This window comes from Xyrauchen texanus, chromosome 39 (assembly GCF_025860055.1).
Source record: "Xyrauchen texanus isolate HMW12.3.18 chromosome 39, RBS_HiC_50CHRs, whole genome shotgun sequence".
NCBI lineage: Eukaryota > Metazoa > Chordata > Actinopteri > Cypriniformes > Catostomidae > Xyrauchen > Xyrauchen texanus.
In genome coordinates, this window is record NC_068314.1 from 12,385,354 (window position 1) to 12,406,991 (window position 21,638).

The window sequence follows — 21,638 nt, forward strand, 5'->3', positions numbered from 1 at the left end:
TCTACATTACAAAAAGATGGACACAGCTGCAGGGCTTTTGTGCAACTGGTAAGGCTTCATGGCAAAAATCTTTTTTCATTCTATTAAAGTTTATACAGGAATTATCTCATTTTTTAAGTGCTTACTAATTATTTTACTGTGTCCAGATTGCTCTTGCCCAGACTACAGATACCAGTCCCAGACAACTGACACTACACCATGCAGTAGCAATGAGGAAGGGTAATCTCAAGTAAAGTGCCAAGTGTGACATTCTATAACATTGTTTGTGTGTGTACATAAAATGTGTAATTTAAAGGTGCACTATGTAAAATTTTTCATGTAATATTCACCTTTTTTACCAATGTGTGAACGGCTTGTAACACAACTTAAAAATTAAGCCCTTCCCGGACTTCCTAGGTTGCATATTAAAGCCTGTAGACTGATTTTCATGCGAATGGAGCGGGTCGCTTTTGCAGGGGAAATCCAAAGGATGTGATGTTTATGCATGCTCCCGAGAGCCTTGCCTCAGACAGTAATAGCTTATTTTCCGCTATTCAACAAACTGCAACACAAGGTAACGTTATCTTAGAGATGGAATCCAGCAAACGTTCGGCTCCCAGCACAACACTGACTCCTACACAAACTCCCAGTAAGCCAAAAAAATTATTAAATGTACTCTACTGAATGTAAATCTACTGAATCCTGTTTGGCTAAGCGGGAACGTGATCGTCGAGTGAAAACTAGAGTGAACATCTGCAGGGTATTTGATTCCTGGAGGGACCTTCGTTCGGTTTTGGGGATCAAAACTGACCCTGAATTGGCGTTCCTTTTATTGGACAGGTAAGCTTACATAAATGCAAAGCATGTGAAATATAGTGCAATAAGGATTGATCTGTGTCATTTTAGCTAACTTGACCTTTCCTGCTAATGCTGACGAATTGCAAGCTAACTTGCTTCGTAACTTTCAAATAATTTCAGCGATCTTCTCTTTATACTAAATTCAGGTTAATGTCAATGTTAATCTGTAATTATTCAGCAAGGTAAACTACACATGAAATTAATGCTAGACAATGTTCAAGATTGTAACGCTGGGAAGAAGTCAAGAGAGCTGGATCTAGGTTTAATGAAAATTAACAAAAACAAACGACTGGTAAACACAGGAACAAAGAAAACATCCACGATGGGAAACAAAAACATCCACGAAGGGCACGGGCAAAACTCGGTAGGTCTAGATTCATTCAAATACATACATTAAACAACTGACCAAGACTGAACAGAAATCAGGGCATTATATACACAAAGACTAATAAGTAAATGAAACACAGGTGAGGACAATAGAAGACAACTGGCAGTGATGAGAGCAGGGAATTATGGGAAGTGTAGTCCATGGGGAACAGATGACAGAGGCAAAACTCAGGGCAGACAACAGTGAATCATGACAAAGATAATGCAAAAAGACCCATTCATTAGAGTAACGTAACATGGTTATACAGAAAATATATACATTCTATTATTATAAAACAATAGAGCATTGATATATCAAAATGACAATTGTGATGGAATCACATCAATACTGAATTGTCAACATATATGTAACGCTGTTATAAGTCTATTTTATAAATATCTACTGTCATCATCCACCAAATTTATCTAAAAGCTATTGATAAAGCTAGCTAATTCCGACATAGGCTATTGTATAAATGCAGTCAATGTATCATGCAAAGAAAAGTGATTATTTAAATCTTCAGTCTCGCATAGTCAGACCTGTATCCACACTTTGTTTTAGACCTGTTCCAGCACTGGAGAGTCAAATATAATATGCAGTCTCAAAGTTTGTTGTAAAACAATCATAACTATGTCATTTTAATTATGCTACATCATCTGTCAGCATGATGCCGGGAATCACATTTAGCCTCTTTGTATGTTACGTCATTGTTTTGGTCTATGCTTGCTTGCATCCCTGTGGAGCGTGTGCGTGAGCAAGAGCAACAGGGAGATGGCTGCAGTTTACATAACGGCCACAGGTGTCATTAATAACAATGGTTTCTGAATCTTACATACTGCACCTTTAAGGACATTGTTTCAACCCAAACAGAAAACTGTATTAATTTAATATTAATTAAACATAAGTTCCCCGTCGAGACCTCCCTTCTAGCCGCTAGAATCGGTTGGACTCAGGGCCCTCTCTCTTAAGACTGCCCTGCTGATCGTGCTCGCCTCCATCAAGAGGCTCGGGGACCTGCAAGCGTTCTCTGTCAGCGACACTTGCCTGGAGTTCAGTCCGGCAGACACATACGTGATCCTAAGACCGAGACCGGGCTACGTGCCCAAGGTTCCTACCACGCCCTTTAGAGACCAGGTAGTGAACCTGCAAGCGCTGCCCCGGGAGGAGGCAGACCCAGCCCCTTCATTGCTGTGTCCGGTACGTGCTTTACGTACCTACCTGGACCGCACGCAGAGCCTTAGATGTTCTGAGCAGCTCTTTGTCTGCTTTGGGGGACAGTGGAAAGGAAACGCTGTCTCCAAACAGAGGCTTTCCCACTGGGTAGTGGACTCCATTTCATTGGCCAATCACACCCAGGCCGTGCCCCCCGCTTGCGGGTCCGAGCTCACTCAACAAGGAGTGTTGCGTCCTCGTGGGCACTGACCAGGGGGACCTCCCTAGCAGACATATGTAGAGCAGCGGGTTGGGCAACAACCAATACCTTTGCGAGATTTTACAGTCTCAGGGTTGAGTCAGTATCATCCTGTGTTTTCTCAGGTCCGAGCCAGTAGAACTCAGTAACACGCTGATGGGCTGGCCGGGTGAATCGCTTGAATATAGCGCCCTTTCCCTCGGTTGAGGTGCGCTTTTTCTCCCAGGAGATCCCACTCCTCGGATCCCTGGATGATTCCTCCCTAGTCCTTGTGGGTCCACAGTTCAGCGGAAGGAGCTCGCCGACCCAGTCCACTGCGGGTACTTAATCTACCCTGTACTGGAATAGGTGCTCCTATGCGGACTCCCCCTGTGTGTATTATCCGCGGTACGGTTCCCTTACAAAGTGGACCCGCGTTTTCCTTAGGCAGTCCCCGGCTGCCCTCCGGTCACCATGTTGTAGCAACTCCCCCCTCCTTGAGGTTGGATCTACCTCCGCGCCACTTTCCACATGTCGCCTAAAAACCCATGTGACGTATTCACCACTCTACCTCCTCTTCCGGGCAGGTGTGGTCTCTGCAGGGTCTTTTCCTCCTGAAAGATTAGGAAACTGGGTAAGACCCCCCTTCCCTTGATGCATGTAAGGGCCCCGACCGTTTATTGCTCTATGCGAAAAACAAAGAGAGAAAAGAGGCCCAGCCAGGCTCGCCGCATTCCCAGGTTGGCAAGCGTTGCCTTGTTCCCCTGTCTAGGGTAACCAGAAGGATTCCGACAACTTTTTTGGGGCATTGGGGAAGGGTACGTGCAGTCTGTCACAGCTGGTCACCTGTGCACGTAAAATACCTGCCTGCTCCTGTGTCAGCAGAACACATACACGGCTCAGTGCATGGCGTGATTTAAATTGGACCCCTAAGTGTCACTTCTCCGACACAACGTCAAGAGAGCGACAGATGGGGAACGTCTAGGTTACGGATGTAACCTCCGTTCCCTGATGGAGGGAACGAGACATTGTGCCCTCCCAGCCACGTCGCTGAGCCGAGCCACTGAGTTCATTCAGAAAAATCCTGAATGAACTCATAGTATTTCCTCGCCTTTATACCCGTATGTCCGGGGGCGGGGTATGCAAATACTATCTGCCAACTTCTCATTGGCATTTTTTCATAGATCAGAGGCATATTCTTGCTCAAGAGAGACCCCTAGTGTCGCTTATCCGACACAACATCTCGTTCCCTCCATTAGGGAAAAGAGGTTACATCTGTAACCTAGACGTTTTAATTAAACATTTCATTTTGTTTGACCTGACAAAGACTGATTCAGGGTCAAAACATTGTCTTTAAACTGAAAGGTTAGCATTGTGCAAGCATTTTTCTATGGTGGTGGTGGCGTAGTGGGCTAATGCACATAACTGTTAATCAGAAGTTTGGTGGTTCGATCCCCACAGCCACCACCATTGTGTCCTTGAGCAAGACACTTAACTCCAGGTTGCTCTGGGGGATTGTCCCTGTAATAAGTGCACTGTAAGTTGCTTTGGATAAAAGCGTCTGCCAAATGCATAAATAAAATAAATAAATAAAATAAAAAATATGAAGTTGCAGATGTGCACCTGCATTTATAAGCTATGAGTTTCAAATGTTGTACATGTGCATATAAATTCAATAACTCTTCAGCCACCAGACTTGCATTTGAGTCATTTTTATATTGACATGCTTTCTTAAAACCTTACTAAATTAAAATGTATTGGTTAAATGTTGAAATAAATGTTTATATATTTAAAGGGATAGTTCACCCAAATATGAAAACTATAATCATTTACTCACGCCCCAAGAAACTATATGTTAGGCAGTATGTATAGACACTGACAGCCTCAATAGAATTAATATTTATTGCCTTGTTTTTTATATCAATTTACATATCGTGGAAACTAATTCTTACAACAGCAGATCATGTACAAACCTTAATATAAAGGTATTTATTGTATGTCTGTTGTCAATTAATGTTTTGTTAAGGCACTTTGAGCTGTGCTGCTGTTCTTCTGCATTAATGCTTATAAAAAATTCTAAACACTGTAGTAAGGTTTGGATACTCTAATTGTGTTATGAGACCAAGCAGTAACAGCTTCTGACTGTGAGACAGGATGTTTCAGTGCCAGATTTTTGAGTAGGGGTGGACGATATGACCAAAATTCTATATCACGGTAACCGTATATGTCACAATATAATATAGTTTTCTTGAAATAACCATGTGTTGGGGTGGGTGAGATAAGCTACAAATGATATGGTAATAGTATTAAAATTCTTGGTAAATAATTATATGTATGATATGGAATATAACCAACACATTTTGATAGAAGTGATTAAAAAACTTGTGAAAAAATTATTATTGTTTGATTCTAAAGCAAAGCCCTCATTCACTGATTTGTTTTGGATTTTGTCTTCCATTAGATACTGGACACTGTTTTGGTAAATATACTGTATAGTCTATTTGATATAAATGCACTGTTGAAAAGGTGTTATTTATTAATTCCTGATGTAATTGCGATTGCTTCTCTCTCTATGCTTGCGGGAGAACATTCGGTAGGCATTTGACATTTGTTTAAGGCTAATAATACACATTTGTGCAGTTTTCCCCAAATGTGCCCACATATATGAATTAATTTAGGACTTATTCATTGGTAGTTGTTTGTGTGTGGGTCGACTATGGTAAAAACAGCAGGGAAAAAAGTCTCAAAATTCAAATAAATAAAACAGAAAAGACACAAAAACATGTCAATGAATGTATGCAAGACCATTTTTGTTACGATTGTAGGTGAAGGCAGACACGGGACGAGGATCTACTTGCAGTGGAGCTTTATTGAATAACAGGGTAACACGAAAAAACACGAACAAAGGAAAAATCCACGATGGGAAAAAGTAAAACAAAATACAGAAGGCATACAATGGGTTAACAAAACACGGAAGGCATACAAAAGGGTTAACCGGGGAATAAACAAAGACAGAGAGCACAGATAACAAGCGTCCACCTACATCAAAGACCGACGGGGGAGTGGAGAAACAAACAGGGTTAAATACACGAAGTGATGGAACTAAACGATAAGCAGGTGAAAACAATGAGTGAGTGCTGGCAGGTGGTGAGAGCAAGGAAAGATGGGAAGTGTAGTTTTCTTAGATAGGGACTGGTGAAAACACGGACCGGACCACAAGGAACGTGACATGGAATGTGACGTGCTGAGTGAAACAGAAAACACGGAGCAGACAACACAGGAACGTGACATAATCCCCCCTCAAAAGGACCGGATTCCAGACGGTCCTAAACAACAACAAAAAAAATAGAAAAAAAACAAACAAAAGTTCAAGGAGAGGGGGGCTAGCCGAGGGGGAGAACAGACAGACCAGAGGGGGCACAAGGGAGACAGAGACAGACCAAGGAGGCACAAGGGACACAGAGACAGACCAAGGAGGCACAAGGGGCAATCAGGAAGTCCACGGAGGCACAAGGGCACGGAGGCTGTCCAGGGGACAGGGACAGGTCCAGGAGGCCTGGGAGGTGGCCTCAGGACAGGGACAGGTTCAGGAGGCCTGGGAGGCGGCCACAAGACAGGGACAGGTCTAGGATGCCTGGGAGACGGCCACCGGACAGGGACAGGTCCAGGAGGCCTGGGAGGCGGCCTCAGGACAGGTTCAGGAGGCCTGGGAGGCGGCCATAAGACAGGGCTGGGTCTAGGAGGCCTGGGAGGCGGCCACCGGACAGGGACAGGTCCAGGAGGCCCGGGAGGCGGCCCCATGACAGGGACAGGTCCCGGAGGCGGAGCTGAGAGGGGCTCTGGAGACGAAGCTGAGGGAGGCTCTGGAGGCTCAGGAGGCGGAGCTGAGGGAGGCTCTGGAGGCTCAGGAGGCGGAGCCAAGGAAGGCCTAGGAAGCGGAGCCGAGGAAGGGGGCGCCGTAGGAGGCTTAGGGGCGAAGAGCTGGTAGGCTCTGGAGTTTCTGGAGGCCGAGTTTTAGGAGGCTCGGGAGGCGGAGCCCTAGAAGGCTCTGGTGTCTCTGGGAGCGGAGCCGTAGAAGGTTCTGGAGGCGGAGCCGAAGGAGGCTCGGGAGGCGGAGCCGTGGAGGACTCGAGAGGCTCTGGAGGCGGAGCCCTGGAAGGCTCGAGAGGCTTGAGGGGCGGAGCCCTAGAAGGCTTGAGAGGCTCGAGAGGCGGAGTTCTGAAAGGCTCGAGAAGCTTGAGAGGCAGAGCCCTGGAAGGCTGGAGAGGCGGAGCCCTGGAAGGCTGGAGAGGCTTTAGGGGTGGAGCACTGGAAGGCTTGAGAGGCGGAGCCCTGGGAGGCTCGGGAGGAGGAGCCCTGGAAGACTCGAGAGACTTGGGAGGCGAAGCCCTGGAAGGCTCAGGAGGAGGAGCCCTGGAAGACTCGAGAGACTTGAGAGGCGGAGCCCTGGGAGGCTCGAGAGGTGGAGCCCTGGAAGGCTCGGGAGGCTCGAGAGGAGGAGCCCTGGGAGGCTCGGGAGGAGGAGCCCTGGAAGACTCGAGAGACTTGGGAGGCGGAGCCCTGGAAGGCTCGGGAGGCGCTGGCTCTTGGACGGTCATGGCTGCTGGCTCTGGGACGGTCGAGGCTACAGGCGCTGGCTCTGGGACGGTCGAGGCTACAGGCGCGGGCTCTGGGACGGTCGAGGCTACAGGCGCGGGCTCTGGGACGGTCGAGGCTACAGGCGCGGGCTCTGGGACGGTCGAGGCTACAGGCGCGGGCTCTGGGACGGTCGAGGCTACAGGCGCGGGCTCTGGGACGGTCGAGGCTGCTGGCGCTGGCTCTGGGACGGTCGAGGCTGCTGGCGCTGGCTCTGGGACGGTCGAGGCTGCTGGCGCTGGCTCTGGGACGGTCGAGGCTGCTGGCGCTGGCTCTGGGACGGTCGAGGCTGCTGGCGCTGGCTCTGGGACGGTCGAGGCTGCTGGCGCTGGCTCTGGGACGGTCGAGGCTGCTGGCGCTGGCTCTGGGACGGTCGAGGCTGCTGGCGCTGGCTCTGGGACGGTCGAGGCTGCTGGCGCTGGCTCTGGGACCGGTCGAGGCTGCTGGCGCTGGCTCTGGGACGGTCGAGGCTGCTGGCGCTGGCTCTGGGACGGTCGAGGCTGCTGGCGCTGGCTGCTTGGCAGAGGTAGGCAGAAGCTGGAGGGCAGAGGCCTTTCCTTTTCTCCTTTTCTCCTTTTCTTCTCCTCCTCCTCCTCCTCCTCCTCCTCCTCCTCCTCCTCCCTCCTCCTCCGGCCGGACGAGGCTGGTAGCGCTGGATCGCTGACCGTGGCTGGCGTGGGCTCAGGCTCGCTGACCGTGGCTGGCGTGGGCTCTGGCTCGCTGACCGTGGCTGGCGTGGGCTCTGGCTCGCTGACCGTGGCTGGCGTGGGCTCTGGCTCGAAAGCCGGAATCAAAAGGGGTGGTTCCTCGGCAGCGAGTTTCTCTACCACGAGACTCACATACTCCCTCCACGTGTGCTCTCCGGGTTCCGGCGCTTCCCTCCGCCGGCATGATGGTAACCCGATCCAGTAGATGGATTTCAGGGAAGTGTCGTCGAACCCGGTGTAGATGGCGACAGTGGAGAAGAGATGTGAGTACTCGCGAATGGTCAACTCTGCCTGGGCCAATTCGGTAAATACCGCCGCTAGATCCATTTTTGGTCGGTCTTTCTGTTACTATTGTAGGTGAAGGCAGACACGGGACGAGGATCTACTTGCAGCGGAGCTTTATTGAATAACAGGGTAACACGAAAAAACACGAACAAAGGAAAAATCCACGATGGGAAAAAGTAAAACAAAACACAGAAGGCATACAATGGGTTAACAAAACACGGAAGGCATACAAAAGGGTTAACCGGGGAATAAACAAAGACAGAGAGCACGGATAACAGGCGTCCACCTACATCAAAGACCGACAGGGGAATGGAGAAACAAACAGGTTTAAATACACGAAGTGATGGAACTAAACGATAAGCAGGTGAAAACAATGAGTGAGTGCTGGCAGGTGGTGAGAGCAAGGAAAGATGGGAAGTGTAGTTTTCTTAGATAGGGACTGGTGAAAACACGGACCGGACCGGAGTGAAACAGAAAACACGGAGCAGACAACACAGGAACGTGACAATTTTGTGTTTCATTTGGAGCATCTTCATTTGGTTGCATACACAAACTGTGATTTATTTGTGCAAAAGAACATTTATATTCACAAATATGTCTCTATTTTTACAAATCGCTGCACATTTATTTTATTCGGAATTTCACAGACACAAGTTGAAAGGAATTTGTTTGTGGACAGTAAGATACATGTATGACATTTATCGAGTTGATGGATAAGTGCTTATGCAATTGCGAATAATTGTGATACTATATTCATCTCATAAATGCATGACTTTTTCTAAGGCAGTGACGTCCGAGAGATCGGAGATTATGCACATTCAGAAGTGTTTTTTGGCCTTGCCCTTTACGCACCTATATTTGTCCAAATTCCTTGAATCTTTTTACTAAATTGTGTACTGTAGATGGTGAAATGCCCAAATCCTTCCAATTTCACTTTGGAGAACACAGTTCGCAAACCACTAGACTATTTGCTCATGCATCTTTTGGCAAATTTGAAAGCCTTGTCCTTCACTTGCTCTTGAAGACAAGCCTTTTTTTTTTGGAGGCTCCTCATATACTGTAACACTTGCCTCTTTTTCACCTAACCTTGTTATTTCAACTCGTCAGTTTGTTATTTGTCCTACATTGCCCTTTTCTCAACTTTTTTGAATGTGTTGCAGGCATAAATTTCATAAAAAAAAAAAAAGAATTTCAAAAAGCAATGCTGTTGTTTAGGTAAAACATGAATGACGTTGTCCTTATACTGTTGTTTTTGCTTGATTACAAGTCAAAGTACATTTACAAATCACTCCTTTTTGTTGTTTTTTTGGTGTCTTGCATACTGTTCCAACTTTTTTTTAATTGGGGTTGTAGTTTTCACTATAAATTCCATGGTGACTTCTAAGGCTGACTTACAGTTAAACAGAAGGGTTTTACTGCAGCCATTTTTATTTTCTTTGTCCATTTAAAATTACAAAACATTTTCAGTGTATAATAATCCCAGCTAGATTATTAGACCATCAGGCCATATTCTTTACCCCCTCTCTCCACTTGATGGCAGTATTATATACCAAGAGTTTCACATACACACCAAACCTGTTTGTTTCAGAAAGTTATATAATCATACATATTTGTTTTTTGTTTTTTTTGTTTTTCCCTTTCATACAGTGATTTACTGTTTTAAGAACCAAACCTAAAACATATGCTTCCAGTTCTTTAATACATTAGGTAAAGACCTTTTATGGACAACATAAGCCTGTAGTTGATTTGTGTTGGGTTGGGGGGTGTCACTTCCTCACTCTTTGTTGCATCTCTTTGACCTTTTATCCTGTTTTGACAAGGACTGACAAAAGCCAAACACAGGGACACAGGTAGCACTTTCCAAAACCAACAACTCCAGGGGAGTCTAAAGTTGTTGAGACAAAGAGTGCATTGTGCATTTTCCTATGCCCAAAACATCTTATGGTTTGTAGTCAGAAAAGGGCGGCAGGACACACTGTACTCACATGGCAGTTTTTTCTGTAAAAGGGACATCTGCCTGTACAATGGTACAAAATAATATTGAACTAAATTGCCCTAAATAAGGAGCTGTATGTTTAGTTTACATTTGAAGTTTTAGATTTAGCTGTGTGTGTGTGTGTGTGTGTGTGTGTGTGTGTGTGTGTGTGTGTGTGTGTGTGTGTGTGTGTGTGTGTGTGTGTGTGTGTGTGTGTGTGTGTGTGTGTGTGTGTCAGCAGAGGGTTGTTGTGAATGATAATACATGGAACAGATTAAGTATTTTAAAAGGTACTACAAAGATTTAATATAAATGAAAAAAATTGTCAAATTCAATGTTTGTCTGACATTTTTGGACTATTGTTTTGACCGACACTACAAATTTACTTAAAATATAGTGTTCTGTATACGAGGGAGTTTTTCGTCATTCCTGAACTAAATACAGAGTCCACATGCTTCCTCTCTGCAAATTGACTTAATAGCCATAACATCCTGGTTACTTTAGTAACCTCCGTTCCCTGATGGAGGGAACGAGACGTTATGTCGATGTAGTGACACTAGGTGTCTCCCTTGGGAGCCCCAAACACCTCTGATCTTTTTTTTTTGTAATTCAACTTTTTATTGTTCAGCAGTAAAAAAAAAAAAAAACAACAACTTCAGAGTACATCACCACAGTTTTCAGTAATTACCTTTGCAATTACACATTCAGCCACACGTCAATATCAGTAGAATACAATCCAAACAAAAGAACATGGAAATTAATAAAATGTTAAACACTCCTACTCATTCACAACATTTTTATATGTTGCCAAAATGTATCCCATGTTTTTTTTTTTTGTTTCTTCCTCATTATCCAGTCTCCCTAACATACACTCATGTGAGGCAATTTCAATCATCCCATCAATCCAATCTTTCAGTTCTGGGGTTTTGGGGCACCTCCATTTGCGTAAAATCATCCTGGCCGCTGTAATACAACCAATCTTAATAAGGGTGAATGTATTTTTTGCTATGTTGGGTATCACTGATTTATCTCCAAGAAGGCATAGTCGTGGTTCCACAGGTAAATTTGACCCCATATACTCTTCCAAAACTCCCATAATTTTACACCAGAATGGGTGAACTAAAGAACATTCCCAAATCATATGTAGATAAGTACCCTCTACTTTATTACATTTCCAGCATAGATTATTTCCTGCTATCCCCATCCTGTAAAGCCTAGATGGTGTATAATAATATCTATGTACTATTTTGTATTGAATGAATTTTCCCCTAGCTTCCCTTATGTTCTTACCCACATTAGATAGGATGTACAACCAGTCATTATCATGGATATGAATCCCCAAATCCTTCTGCCATATTGTTTTCAGGTTATCACATGCATCTGCAGTTACACTAATCAATGATTTGTAACACATAGAAGCAGTCTGAGCCTCATGTGGTAACTGAAGATAGGCATAAACAGGGTTCTCACTTGTACTGAATTTGTTCTTGACACAATGTCTAATCTGCAGATATTTCCAAAAATGTTCTCGGCCCCTAATGCAATATTTTTCCATTAATTCAGAGTATGACATAAAAATTCCATTCTCAAACAGATCACTGATTACAGTTATTCCTTTAAGATGCCATTGCTTCCAAAAACCCTTGCTCTACCTATACAAATTTCAGGATTATTCCACAATGATGCATATAACTGCCTATAATGTGATGACCTACACATTTTATGAATTTTGCTCCAGACATGTCTCGAGTGTATTGTCACTGGATTAGAGTCCCATTTAGCTCCAGAGCATTGAGAAAGAATGCTAATGGGATGAAATGGTGAGGCCAGTTTCTGTTCTATTTTGACCCAGTCCAATTCAGACTCTGTCCCGTTCCAGTGTTTAGCCAGTTTGGCCATTTCAAAAGAGATATTATACATCCTCACATCAGGTAATCCAAGGCCCCCCTTGTGCCTTGGGGAGGTCAGCTTGCTGATTTTAATCCTGGGTCTTTTTCCTTCCCATAGAAAGTCCTTGATAATTGTATCATATCTTTTAAAGATAGAGTCTGGAATGTTCACAGGTATCATCATGGATATATAATTGAACTGTGGAGCAATAACCATTTTAACTATATTCACTTTACCCCACAAAGACAGTTTTAGCTGTACCCATTTATCAACATTGTTTTTTATTTTTGACAGCAGCGGTTCATAGTTTAGCATCATTATGTCCTCCAAATTCTGCGTTAATTTGACCCCAAGGTACTTCATACCTTTTGAGATCCACTTAAAGCCGAATTGGGTCACTGTATGGGAATGACATGTTCTAGATATTGGCATAGCCTCAGATTTCTCCCAATTTATCTTGTATCCTGACACACTTGAATATAATTGAATAGTGCTCATTAATGGGGGTAGAGATTTGAGAGGTTCACGTGATAGCAACAAAATATCATCCGCATATAACATTAACTTGTGCTCTCTCCCCTCTTCTATCCCACTTACTCCCATAATGTTTGGGTCTGCTCTGATCATAATGGCCAGAGGCTCTAAAACTAGCGTAAATAGCAACGGGGACAATGGGCATCCCTGGCGAGTACCTCTTGAAATTGTAAAAAATGAGGAAGTCATACCATTTGTCATCACTGCAGCTCTAGGACTTTTATATAATAAACTAACCCAGGACCTAAAAATATGACCAAAGCCGAAATTCGACAGAACTGCGGCCAAAAAGCCCCACTCTACCCTGTCGAAAGCTTTTTCAGCATCCAAAGATATAGCTGCAATTGAGGAATTTTCTGAAGAATTTAGCCACATAAGATGGATTAGCCTTCTCACATTATCGGCTGATGACCTCCCTTTAATGAAACCCACTTGGTCCTTATGAATTATACTTGGTAGAACATTTTCTATACGTGAAGCTAAAATTTTTGCTAATACCTTACAGTCCACATTAATAAGACTTATTGGCCTAAAATTAGCTGGGTCAGCTGAATCTCTATCTTTTTTATGTATCAGTGTTATTAATGCTTCCATGAAAGTAGTAGGTAATACTTCCGCTTCAAATGCCTCTAAATAAACTTCTGTTAGAATTGGGGCCACTATGTCAACATATTTTCTATAATATTCCACTGGAAACCCATCCGCCCCTGGTGATTTACCAGATTTCATAGAGATTATTGCAGCTCTGACCTCTTCTTGTGTAATAGGAAGGTCAAGAGACTCTGATTGCAATGTATCTAATTTGGGTAACTCTATATTTGAAAAAAATTGTTTCAGTTTTTCTACATCCAGATTACCTGAAGATGTATATAAATGCTTATAAAACTTTTGAAAAACCTCATTTATTTCTTTTGTTGATGAAACCATAGTATCTCCTTTTTTAATGGCTGGAATAATGTTAGCAGCATTTTGTTGTTTTAATTGTCTGGACAGGAGTTTGCCTGTTTTTTCACCTCCTTCATAAAACCTTGTCCGTAGTCTAAATAGTGCATATTCAGCTTTTTTATTATAAATATCATGCAATTGAAATTTGTATTTACAGATATCCTGATATAGATCATTAGAGTAATGCCTAGCCAACTCCTTCTCCAGTGCACAAATGTTTGATTCCAAGTTCTTAACCAGATCTCTTCCTTCCTTTTTCTTTCTAGCTGCATGTGCAATCAACTTTCCCCTAATGTAGGCTTTTGAGGCCTCCCATACAGATGCCAATCTATCAGTGCTTCCCACATTCAATTTAAAGAATGAGGTCAGATCATCAGCCAACAATGAGCTAAACTCCTCATCTTGTAATAATGCAGTATTTAGACGCCATCTTCCCTTTCTACCTGCTTCTATGTTTAGAGCTATATCCAGTTCCACTGTCGCATGGTCAGACAATACTATAGCTCCAATTTTACAATCTACTACCTGATTAATAAAACAATTTGAAAGCAAGAAAAAATCTATCCTAGAGTGAGATTTATGACAGTGAGAGAAAAAAGTATACTCTCTTTCTTTTGGATTAATTAGGCGCCATATGTCAGTCAATCCAATATCCTCTGTTAGCATATGAAGGGCAGCCCTATCCCTTGGTATAGAAGGTCCCTGATATAAACTTTTATCCAAAACCCCGTCCATAACCTGGTTAAAATCTCCAGCCAAAATGATTTGCCCCTCTTTGTCACCAAGAATTTTGTTCACTTTATTAATAAAACCCGGATCTGTGTTATTGGGGGCATAAATATTGCATAATATCACTTTAACTCCATTAATTAGGGTTTCTATACATATACGTCATCTTTAGTTTCTGTTAGCATTACAAAATTCAGCTTCTTGTTTATTAGAATTATTACCCCATTTTGTTTGCTTGTAAATGATGAATAAAATACATGTCCCACCCAATCTCGTTTGAATTTGAGCCCTTCATTATCTGTTACATGACTTTCCTGCACAAAAGCAATATCCACTTTTTTATGTTTAAGATGTGACAGGACCTTTTTTCTTTTACTCGGACTTCCACATCCGTTAATATTCCATGTTATAAATCTGATGTGGCTACCTGTGTTTATAACAAATAACTCGCACATAAACGTGCGTGTAAGCAAATGTTTTGGGTGACTGCCCCCTATTGGTGAATGGCATATTAATCTGTGATGTACATCTCTTCGAATCTGACAAACAGCAGTTGAACATTTCAAACACAAAAACTACCTTTTTCAAAGTTATATTGCTTAACAAACTGTAACAGACTATACAACTCCCTACCCTGAACTTAACAACAACAAAAATCAGAACCAAAACCAATAAGAAATAAAAAATAAATAAATAAACGGTCATATCAAATAACAAGGACCGTCTTCGTTTAAACACCCCGAGATTGCGGTCCGTGGAGTGCCGAATCAGCTACGGCTGCCAAAGCTGTTCCGAGACAGCACAGTTATCCTCCGACTCTCCTGCCCACCGTCCATACATTACCCTATACGCTCCACTTTGGTGATCTTGCAAATAATATTGGGTCCCATCATTCTGTTGCCCTGCAATGTTCTTTAATGAAATGCTCTGCATCCGCACTCGATACAAACACCTTATTCTTCCCTTGCCATGTGAAACGAAGTGAGGCTGGATATGCCAGCGTATATTTAACGTTGAGGTTTCTCAGCAATCTCCGCGAAGCGGTGAATTCCCTTCGTTTTCTGGCCAGCTCTCTTGACAAGTCAGGGAAGAAGGAAATTCTACATCCCTCTCACTCAGTTGTTCCTTTTTCTTTGGCTGCTTGTAATACTTTCTCCCTTGCTGACGATCGCAGAAACTTGATCAGAACTATTCTTGGTGGCTGATCAACACAGGGCCCTCTCAATCTCGAACTCTCCATTCGCATCGATACCCAGTCCCTCCGATAAGACTTTATACATACATTTGATCATTCCACCTGCCTCCAGCCCCTCTTTCAAACCGATCACCCTCACGTTATTACGGCGACTCCTATTTTCTAAGTCTTCGATTCGATTCCACAAAACTTCCAAGCGTTTATCATGTCGCTCACCATCACCAACGAGCTTCGAAGTGACGTCTTCTAAATTGGAGATACGGCCCTCCGCTTCGTCAAGCCATTCTTGGATTGCATTCACCGAGTTTTTAAGGTCCGTAACAACCTCTTTGATCGAAGACACATCCGTCGCAACCACTTGTAAGGTAGAGTTCATTTTACTTACTTCGGATAATAAGTTTTCCATATTTGAACCTTGGTCTGTCAGCTGGGGTGATGACGACTCCTGCGCTGGCGATGTCTGTCTGGTTGTCATGCGGCTTGTTGTTATCCCCTTAAAATACTTGGATGTGGAGGTCGACATTTGCGGTCTAATATACTTTTTTTACTGCACTAGTATTTAATATCACCAGGAACACTAATTTTAATATACAAATTCGGAGTGGATATGCTCGAATAAATTGAAAATATTGGTGGGTCTATGGAGCTACACAACTATGCTGCCATCTTCCTCGGCGGTCCCACGTGACTCCCACACCTCTGATCTTTAAGAAAAGGCCAATGGGAATTGGCGAGTGAAATGTGCATGCCACTCCCCCGGACATATGTGTATAAAGGAGCTGGCTCACAACCACTCATTCAGGTTCTGTGCTGAGAAGCCGAGACAAGGTCTAGGCCATTTCAGCGGGTACTTCAGTGTTGTGGCAGGAGGGACACAACGTCTCGTTCCATCCATCAGGGAGCAGAGGTTACGAAAGTAACCAGGATGTTCCCTAATTGTCACTCACTCAACGTTGTGTAGATGTAGTGACACTAGGGATCCCTATAAGAAATACCACAACTAGCTGAACTGTGTTATGTGGACTGGCGGTGCAAGATGGGCAAACTATTGCGTGCCTCATAGCCAGTGCACCCGGCCATCACATAACCTCCAATCTTCAGAGAAACCACCTTTAGCTCAACTGACGCCACTTCAAGTCATACAGGCGCCTCATAGAGGGAGTCCTAGCCTGAGTGATCATGTTTACGACTGCGGGTGGTAGGCCAATTAGGTTTTCCACGTCCAGTCGAAGGGCCAGACGTGCAGATTCCAGAGGTCTGGTCGTGGGTCCCAGATGCTACCCCGTCCCCGAGAGAGGGAATTCACCAGGGGGGGCTGTCGCGAGGAGTGTGAGGTCCGAAGTCTGGGTGGGCCAGTAGGGTGCAACTAGGACGACCTGCTCTACGTCCTCCCTGACCTTGCACAGGGTCGTGAGGCACGCCATCATCGATACTGAGTCTAACTCCACGCTGAGAAAAGAGATGCTTTGAACCGGGGAGAGCTTTTTCTTTTCCCAGTTGACCCGAAGCCTAAGCTGGCTGAGGTGCTTGAGCACCAGGTTCCTGTTCATACACAACAAGTCTCGAGAGTAATCTAGAATCAGCCAGTCATCGAGATGCGCATGCCCACCTCCCTTAGAGGGGCAAGGGCTACCTCCGCAACATTCGTTAAGATGTGAGGCTACTTGGACAGGCCGAAGGGGAGGACATTGTACTGGTAAACCTTGAAGGCAAACCGCAGAAAGGGCCTGTGCTGAGGTTAAACCAAGACGTGGAAGTATGCGTCCTTCAGGTCTACCGCCACGAACCACTGTTGATGCTGAACGCTCGCTAGTATGCATTTCTGCATCAGCATCTTGAACGATAGTCTGTGCAAGGCCCGGTTCAGTACTCAAATGTCCAAGATTAGCCACAACCCACCGCCTTTTCTATGGTACGATGAAGTAGGGGCTGTAGAACCCCTTCTTTTCATATTTAAAGTTTCATATTTAGGCTATTGATGCTCAATCATAGAGATTAAAAAATGTGACCCAATAAATGCATGTAATGTGAATGTATGCAATGTGAATCATAAGAGGCTCTCACATAACCTAAAGTTTTGTTACATAGTCTGGAAACTGAACAAATGCACACAGAACAAGATTAAAATGATGGGCATCAATGCTGAACTACTCATAGGCTATCTAAATATTAATAGATCATCTGGTTAGAGTTCAAGGCACTGTGTACTTGTAGCCTTACTGCCATTATGGAGCATATAATGTGTTACTGCCTTTTAAAAATAATATAGACAAGCCGATTTGAACCAGCCATGGAGGAAGGAACGAATCTCTCATTGCACACTCTCACTCTAATGTCTTAACCATATTTTAATTATTTATTCAGGCATATTTATTGAAGTACTAAACTGCATGGTCATATTACTTACATACTGTATATGTTTTCCTAAATTCGGCAATAGTTGTTGAGTGGGGGGTTGGGGTTGTGCTGTAGTAAAGGCTCCTCCACTTAAATCTTGCACCCTTTCTGCCCCCCTTTTCCAAATATTTTAAACTCTTCAACTACTTTCACCAGCAATTGGAAATATAAGCATATTATAACTGAAAAATAAACAATGGCCTCTATAAAGTTTAACACAAATATCATAAATTTTTGTTTCCTAAAATGACTTTAAAAGAGATTTTCAGGTCGGGGCATAATTTTCCACTATACTTTTAGAAATAAGTTGTTGTGCGTTGAGCTGTGCCTAGTGTAGTCCAAAAAATAGAGCCCAGGGTTAATGTTGGGGAGTAACGGAATACATGTAATGGAATTACATATTTAAAATACAAAATATAAGTAACTGGATTCCACTAAAGTTACAATTTAAATAACTGGTAATTAGAATACTGTTACATTCAAACAGTAGTTTGATTACTGAAGAGATTACTTTGCATTTTATTCTTTGTTTTGTTTAATATTTAGTCCTTTCAGATGGAAATCATTTATACATATAAATAATGCGATCCAAAGTGTATTTGAACAGCGGTGAAACACTTTCTTATGGTGTGTTACATTCATACAAGCAGACAGAGAAGGACGTTTGGAGCAGAATAAATAGAAATAAGCCTTGTGTAAATTGCCAGCTTTACGCTAAACTAAAATGCTAATTCTAGGTATTTTACATGCACATGTTACCAGGCATGGTCATATGTTTTCATCCAGAAAATTCACGTTGGATCATAATTTCTTTTTTGCATGTAAGACCTTTGATATTAGGGCAAAAATCATATTCTTGATAATAATTTTTTTATTGTTTTCCTGCATGTAAAAATATCTAAAAATCCTTAAAACAAGATCAGTTAGATTTATATTGTTTTAGAAACAACACTGCATAAGATATTTAGGTTTTTCAGAGAATGTATTTTTAACTTGTGTATTTTGTCTTAATGTACTGGCAGAGTTTTTATAGTCAAAACAAGTGAAAAATCTACCAGTGCTGAAGTAATCCAAAATATTTAGAATATGTTTTCTGACCTTAAGTAATCTAATGGAATATGTTACAAATAAAATTTTACAGCATGTATTCTGTAATCTGTAGTGGAATACATTTCAAAAGTAACCCTCCCAACCATGCCCAGGGTCTTCTTCATTCTTTCAAAGAATGTGTCTGATCAACTTATTTTCACCAAAAAAGTGTAAGATTATTTCATAAATTCTCTGAAATAATTCTCCATGCACATACACACAGAGTAAAAAAAAAAAAAAAAAAAAAGTGCAAGATTGAAGTGTGCGCAAAAGTGTGAAAAAAAAAAAAAACAGCGGTTAAGACTCTGGGTTACTGACCGAAAGTTCGGGGGTTCAAGCCCCAGCACCGCCAAGATACCACTTTTGGGCCCTTGAACCTATCTGCTGTTTCATGTCTGACCCTGTGCTCTGACCCCAGCTTAGTTGGGATATGCGAAAACAACTGCATTTCATTGGCGCTGTACCTGTACTCTGCACAATGACAATAAAGTTGAATCTTAATCTTAAATATCATATAATATGAAACACTAATAATAATGTGAAAAAAAAAAAAACTTTTAAAATAGTTTGTATTGATTTTTATTGAAATAAGCCTCTTTTACGTCAGGTAAAAATATTCCAAATGTCAATGATTTTAATATAGATATATTTGAATATTAAACATGACTAAATATCAGTTAACTGCTGGACAAAAATTAAATGGTTCAGCCCAACATTGGCTAAAAGCTTTACAATTGTAAGGTGTTTTTAATCATTGTCTGTCTGGAGCTACAATGTTTCAAGCCACACTGAAAAGTTAAGACAGTCAATGAAATTACTGACAAACATGTATGAGGTGTTTATTATTATTATTATTATTATTGTTATTTCATTAACGACAACATGTTAATATGCACATCATGAGGATAATAAGACATTTCTACTTTAAACATAGGCCACTGCTTACAAAGATATGACGATAAATAAATAACACTGCAAGATAATGCACTGATAATGTTTTAGAAGCAGAAAAGCCTTGTTAAATAAAAATTTGACGAATTATCAAGTCATAGTATTTTGATGAGATGGGGCATCTGAGCTAAGGGGGAATAAAAGCTGAACACAATAAACTGATGTGCTTGGTGGGTTAATAGGCTTTTTTCAAACACATCCTATATATATATATATATATATATATATATATATATATATTACATTAATAAGCTATATTAACAACATTAATAGAATATTGGCATGTGAATTCACAGCTGAATTTGAACAAGGTGCATAAAACCTTGTGAAAATGCTGGTGCCATAACAATGAAAAGACTTAAAGGGAAATAATCAATATCTCTAGCATAAAGAATGACAAATCAGTATCAAATGATCTAATAATTGACTGTACTGATTATATGCTATTATTTCACAAATTTATTTCAGGTTTTCCTAGGCTTCTTGGGCAATTGTCACGGTGATCCTAGCAGACCTATGCCCCTGCCCCAACCCTATGCCTGTGCCAGGGGAGTCATACACATGCTCTGCCCTTGGTGGGGACACTTTTGTTTGCATTTTGTTTGCAATTTAACTGTAAAGGAGATAATTGAGTGTGCAAATTGGTGCAGGAGAACATTGCCAGCTGTCAATCAACGTCATTGATAAAAGCTGCAACTAGCATTCATTATACAAACTCCAGTGCTGAATTGTCACTTATTATAAAATGCACAAACAAAATGGAAACACCTGTTTAAGAACTGGAGATATTTCTTCCACATTAGACTCTTTTCTGATAAACGCTCTTTCAATAAGTGGTGGGGACAAAATTGTCAAAAGTAAAAAGTGTGTCTAATTCTTAGTTTTGGTTCAGATCATTTGCCACAGCCTTGGAGAAATTTAAATATCAGATATGTCATGCAGTTTGCTTTCTTACTGCTACAATAATTTATTGTATATGATACATTTTCTTTTCAAGATATTACTTTCAAATAAAGGAAGATGTATTGAATAAAACTAATAGAGGTGTTATGAGAATGTAGACGAGGGCAGACAAGGAGTGGGATCTATAAGCGGGTTCTTTATTGAAATCAAAGTGAAGACAGGATAAAGAGGAACAAAAGAAAAACATCCAGGGGGGACAAAACTGAAACCAAAACACGAACACAACGGAGAAACAAGAACTAGGGAAACACGGCAGAACAGGCATGGAGCAAACATGGACCATCAACATACAACGATCGACAAGGAGTGGAGAACAAACAGGGTTTACACAGACACAGGAGGATCACAAACGACAAACAGGTGCGAACAATGACACAATGATGGCAGTGATGAGATCTGGGAATTGTGGGAAGTGTAGTTTTTAGACAAAGACAAGTGAAACACGGGGCAGACAACAAGGGAATCGTGACAAGAGGATGCTAGATTCCAATATTTTAATATGTCATTTTTTTTTTTTTTTTTTTTTTTGGTATGATGCAAATATCCTCCTAATTCACCTAAATATTAGACCTAGTAAGTACCTTGTTTTGTCCAACCACATGTTTCTAAAGCATTATAATCAAGAGTGATAATCCGGCATAACCCTCAAACAATAGGGGACATTTTAAGCATTTAAGTCTTTTTGCAGGAAAAGCAATTTGTTTTCTGGATATTTTCTATCATATGATTTCTGAAATCTATAATTTCAG